The sequence below is a fragment of the Xenopus tropicalis genome, chromosome 10 (genome assembly GCF_000004195.4).
Source record: "Xenopus tropicalis strain Nigerian chromosome 10, UCB_Xtro_10.0, whole genome shotgun sequence".
NCBI classification, from domain to species: Eukaryota; Metazoa; Chordata; class Amphibia; order Anura; family Pipidae; genus Xenopus; species Xenopus tropicalis.
This window is the reverse complement of record NC_030686.2, coordinates 15,324,284-15,330,363: the sequence shown is the minus strand read 5'-3', so window position 1 is coordinate 15,330,363 and position 6,080 is coordinate 15,324,284.

Below are 6,080 nucleotides of genomic sequence, written 5' to 3'. Positions count from 1 at the left end.
CAGGATGCTGCCGCTTTGCAGAGCGATTTGACAAAATTAGATAACTGGGCAGCAAACTGGAAAATGAGGTTCAATGTTGTTGCAAAGTTATGCACTTTGGTAGAAATAATATAAACGCAAACTATCTACTGAATGGGAGTGTGTTGGGGGTTTCCTTAATGGAGAAGGATCTAGGGGTTTTTGTTGATAACAAGTTGTCTAATGCCAGGCAGTGTCATTCTGTGGCTACTAAAGCAAATAAAGTGCTGTCTTGTATAAAAAAGGGCATTGACTCAAGGGATGAGAACATAATTTTGCCCCTTTATAGGTCCCTGGTAAGGCCTCACCTTGAGTATGCAGTGCAGTTTTGGGCTCCAGTCCTTAAGAAGGATATTAATGAGCTGGAGAAAGTGCAGAGACGTGCAACTAAACTGGTAAAGGGGATGGAAGAGTTAAACTATGAGGTGAGACTGTTGAGGTTGGGGTTGTTTTCTCTGGAAAAGAGGCGCTTGCGAGGGGACATGATTACTCTGTACAAGTACATTAGAGGGGATTATAGGCAGTTGGGGGATGTTCTTTTTTCCCATAAAAACAATCAGCGCACCAGAGGTCACCCCTTTAGATTAGAAGAACGGAGCTTCCATTTGAAGCAGCGTAGGGGGTTCCTCACGGTGAGGGCAGTGAGGTTATGGAATGCCCTTCCTAGTGATGGGGTAATGGCAGATTCTGTTAATGCCTTTAAGAGGGGCCTGGATGAGTTCTTGATCAATCAGAATACCCAAGGCTATTGTGATACTAATATCTACAGTTAGTACTAGTGGTTGTATATATAGTGTATGTATGTGAGTGTATAGATTGGTAGGTGTGGGTTAAGTGTGCTGGGTTTACTTGGATGGGTTGAACTTGATGGACACAGGTCTTTTTTCAACCCTATGTAACTATGTAACTAACTATGTAACTATCCCGGATTGCACACCAATGCGAGCTGTGGCAAGAATGTTTGCTATGTCTGTCAATGTAGTGTCCAGAACATGGAGGCGCTACCAGGAGACGCAATGGGCAGTGGAGCCAATTAGTGGGTTTGTCAGGAAACAATGGACTGCTATAGAGGAGGGGAAAACTAGGAGATGGGAATAGGTGTAGAGGACTTAAAGGAGAAGGAAAGGCTATTAAAGAGTTAATCTTAAAATGCAGGCATACCTTCAGTTGTCTCAATAGTGCCCCATAGTCTCCCCATATTTCTCCTGTTCAGAAGATCTCAAGCCAAACACTGAGAAAAAACGCTGAGCTGTGTAAAGAGGATTCCCATAATGCATCGCTCCTCCCTTGACTGGAGGACCGGGACACTGTAGGCGGCGCATGCGCAGAGGGCAGGAGCGTCCAGTTGCCATGGCGACGCATCGTCGCCGAACTCTGTGACAAGCAGGAGATGGAAGCGGGGGGGGGCGACAGGTGCTGCAGCAGCGAGGGTTTGTGGCAGGAGCGGGGAGAAGCGGGGGGGATTGTGGAGCTGCAGAATCTTTGTGGCTTGTGCTTTTAAGACCATACAGACATGCTGGACAAGATGGCAGCGCCGTTCACTGAAACAAGTATGTAGGTTCTAGTATGTGTATCTCTAATTCTTTCATTAGGCAAGCCAGGAATATAGCGTTTTTACACAGCAATAGTAGTTCTATTTAATAGTGTGCTTAATAGATTTTGCCTTTCCTTCTCCTTTAAAAGTAGCACACACAGAGGGATCATAACTAACCTGTGATTTTTCTGTGCAGACACATGCATCTACCCAGAGCTAAAAAACTACCTGACGAAAGGAGCAGCAACAGTAAGAAATCCAGTTTGGACAGAAGCGGAATGTAATTTCTCTATAGGAACAAGCAAGACAGTGGCACAAAAATAACAGGAATGTCCCAACATTTCAAGGAAGTTCCTGGAATCCTAGACCATCCAGTTGGCATAGAAGGATTTGGTGAAAATTTGGAACCTCCATGGCAGGTGTAAGTCTAGTTATCATGTTAACCCCCTTTTTAACAATAGCACGTGTACTTGCCAGCAAATAATATAATGAGTAGTATAGCCTATGCACAGTAATTGGTGATTTGTAAAATTAGACATATCAGAATTTGGGTGCCACAGTAGTTTTTATGTGCTTACTTTTCCATATAGTTTGGACTGATTTATATGCCTACATTGTTTTGTAGTGAATGGTTAGTAAGGCCACTGCATAGAAATTGGCAAATTATGTTTATAGGCATAGGAGGAGGGTGACTTTTTTTGTTTGGGGAGGCTAAAGATGGGCCATACATTATTATTTAGCTTTTTGTTCAGCAGCTATCTGGTTGCTAGGGTCTTTTTTAAACAAGAGATAGGAATATGAATAGTTAAGGGGCCTGCATGGAAAAATAAAACTGTAGCCTCACAGTGCAATATTTTTTGGCTGCCGGGGTCAGTGACCCTCATTTGAAAGCTGGAAAGAGGCAGAAGAGAAAGGCAAATTATTCAAATCTATAAAAAAAATTAATTAGGAAGACCAACTGCAAAGTTGCTAGGAATAGACCATTCTATAACATACTAAAAGTTAACTTGAAAGTGAACCTTTCCTTTAGATGTGTTAAGTTAGTTTTATAGAGACAGTGGGTACTGACATCCCAGGCACATTATATACAGTGAGACGCAGTCTGTAGTTACAAACCCAGCACATTATATACAGTGAGACGCAGTCTGTAGTTACAAAACCAGCACATTATATACAGTCAGACGCAGTCTGTAGTTACAAAACCAGCACATTATATACAGTGAGACGCAGTCTGTAGTTACAAAACCAGCACATTATATTCCGTGAGAAGCAGTGGGTACAGACGGCAGATATTCAGGCCCTGGCACTATTACACTGGCACTGATACATTGGCTCCACTGTAACTAACTAGAAATGAACAAAACAATGACAAAAGTAAAAAAAATAAAATAGTGCAAAAAACAACAACAACAAATATATAAAAGCACAATGAGCTTTTTCAGGGGAAAATAGTTAACTTATCATCCATGTGTTAGGGTAGGTGATAGGGATATTATAGATGTCACGTGATAAAAAACAATTTAATTTCAGCTAGTGATTCAGCCTATATACAGCATATACAGTATAATACCTGTGGGATAAAAACTGCAGCAAAAGTTCAGAGTTGGTTCTCAGGTAAAGTTTACAGTCTGCAGATTCTTCTTTTCAGTCTTCAGTTTGTTATATCTCCCAGCCCTGTCTGCATCTGTGCCTTGATTGGTAAATTTTACTGTCTGTGAAGAAAGCTGTGCTCTGATTGGAGAACTCACAAAAAGAAAGATTCAATCATAGCAGAGCTGATTACAGCAGAACATTAGCTTGAAGGAACAGGAGAAGATTTCCAGGACAGTGCAGAAACTGAGCAAGGTTTTTTTTTTTTTTTTAAGGTGCCAAAGCAGGTTTGGGGATGCTTAGCCTCCCCTAGCCTTATTGAAAATCCGCCTATAGCGCTACAACCTGGCTATGCAGTAGCCTCTGTGCAAAGCATGTATATAGGATACAGAAGAACAACAACAGGGCTACAGATACGGTGGGATGGCATACGCGTCACAGTGATGTCCCGTAGTCACCTGAAGTTTCCTCTCAAGACAACTTCGGGCGACTACAGGACATCGCAGTGACACGTATGCCATCCCACCAGCGATTTACATTCTAGCGGTGGGATGGCTTTGCAGGGAGATAAGTCGACCTCAACAACAACTAATCTCCCCGTATACCACTGCCCTTAGAGAGGTCACCACATGACCAGATCTTGTTCTGATTTGGCTGCCCACACACTTGTTAAAATCAGGCTTTGTTGATTGTTGGCCCAGAACACAAAAATGGAATCATAGAGCCTGCACCTCTGAAGACCTGCTGGGCAGTTTGGGGGGCTCATCATCTGCATCAATCCAGGATTTTTACCGGTTAATAAAAATCTTTATTTACAAATGCAAACCTGATTTCAGGGGTTGACATAGTGGCCAGCAGAGCTGGGTCACTGGGCTTTAGTACACACAGAGAGTTAGTGGCAGATGCAGCTATAGGCGGATTTTTAATAAGGTTAGGGGAGGCTAAGCCTCCCCAAACCTGCTTTGGCACCTTAAAAAAAAAACCTTGCTCAGTTTCTGCACTGTCCTGGAAATCTTCTCCTGTTCCTTCAAGCTAATGTTCTGCTGTAATCAGCTCTGCTATGATTGAATCTTTCTTCTTGTGAGTTCTCCAATCAGAGCACAGCTTTCTTCACAGACAGTAAAATTTACCAATCAAGGCACAGATGCAGACAGGGCTGGGAGATATAACAAACTGAAGACTGAAAAGAAGAATCTGCAGACTGTAAACTTTACCTGAAAACCAACTCTGAACTTTTGCTGCAGTTTTTATCCCACAGGTACTATACTGTATATGCTGTATATAGGCTGAATCACTAGCTGAAATTAAATTGTTTTTTATCACCTGACATCTATAATATCCCTATCACCTACCCTAACACATGGATGATAAGTTAACTATTTTCCCCTGAAAAAGCGCATTGTGCTTTTATATATTTGTTGTTGTTTTTTGCACTATTTAATTTTTTTTACTTTTGTCATTGTTTTGTTCATTTCTAGTTAGTTACAGTGGAGCCAATGTTGTGTATCAGTGCCAGTGTTATAGTGCCAGGGCCTGAATATCTGCCATCTGTACCCACTGCTTCTCACGCATATAATGTGCTCGTTTTGTAACTACAGACTGCGTCTCAATGTATATAATGTTCTGGTTTTGTAACTACAGACTGCGTCTCACTGTATATAATGTGCTGGTTTTGTAACTACAGACTGCGGCTCACTGTATATAATGTGCTGGTTTTGTAACTACAGACTGCGTCACACTGTATATAATGTGCTGGTTTTGTAACTACAGACTGCGTCTCACTGTATATAATGTGCTGGTTTTGTAACTACAGACTGCGTCACACTGTATATAATGTGCTGGTTTTGTAACTACAGACTGCGTCTCACTGTATATAATGTGCCTGGGATGTCAGTACCCACTGTCTCTCTCTCTATAAAACTAACTTAACACATCTAAAGGAAAGGTCCACTTTCAAGTTAACTGTTAGTATGTTATAGAATGGTCTATTCCTAGCAACTTTTTGCACTGGTCTTCCTAATTAATTTTTTTTATAGTTTTGAATAATTTGCCTTTCTCTTCTGCCTCTTTCCAGCTTTCAAATGAGGGTCACTGACCCCGGCAGCCAAAAAATATTGCTCTGTGAGGCTACAGTTTTATTTTTCCATGCAGGCCCCTTAACTATTCATATTCCTATCTTCTTGTGTAAATAAGACCCTAGCAACCAGATAGCTGCTGAAATACCAAATGGAGGGCTGCTGAACAAAAAGCTAAATAACTGAAAAACCATTAAAAATAAAAGAGGACCAATTTCAAATTGTCTCAGATCAGTCTACATCATATTAAGAGTGAATTTAAAGGTGAACTACCCCTTTAAGCTAACTGATCCCAAATACAAATGGATGGAGAACCCCTCACAGAAGTGCTTGTATGAATACTTTTACATCCTGGCCCATCTTTAGCCTCCCCAAACAAATAAGTCACCCTCCGCCTATGGATGCAGCCCATTACTATCAGTGCACCTACACACACATCTCATTGAGTTTCTTCGCTTTGACCATTATCAGTGACTTTCATAAACAACTTTGCATTGACCTTGTGTCACTCCCAGCTTTATCGCCCATAAGCTAACGTAAAGCGCCAAGTTATTTCTTGCTCCTCCCTCTGATCCGCCTCCATGTCGCTCCTCCCCCTCTGTGCCCCGCCCAATGCAATGGTCCTTCTCTCATCCCGCATTGCGTATCAGGCAGCAGCTAGGGCCTCCGCTCCGTGAGGCTTTTTATTTTATTCACATGCTTCTGCGTTGAGCTGGTGCAACCATACAGCTGCCATTTGCCACAGTAAGGCCGGGGGGTATCACCTGTCACTCAGCATCGCAATGTCTCTCCCGCTCACACGTGGAATCCCCGCACTAAGCCGCTTCCTGTTTAGGCGGAGCTCGGCTGCTAATTGGTTGGCC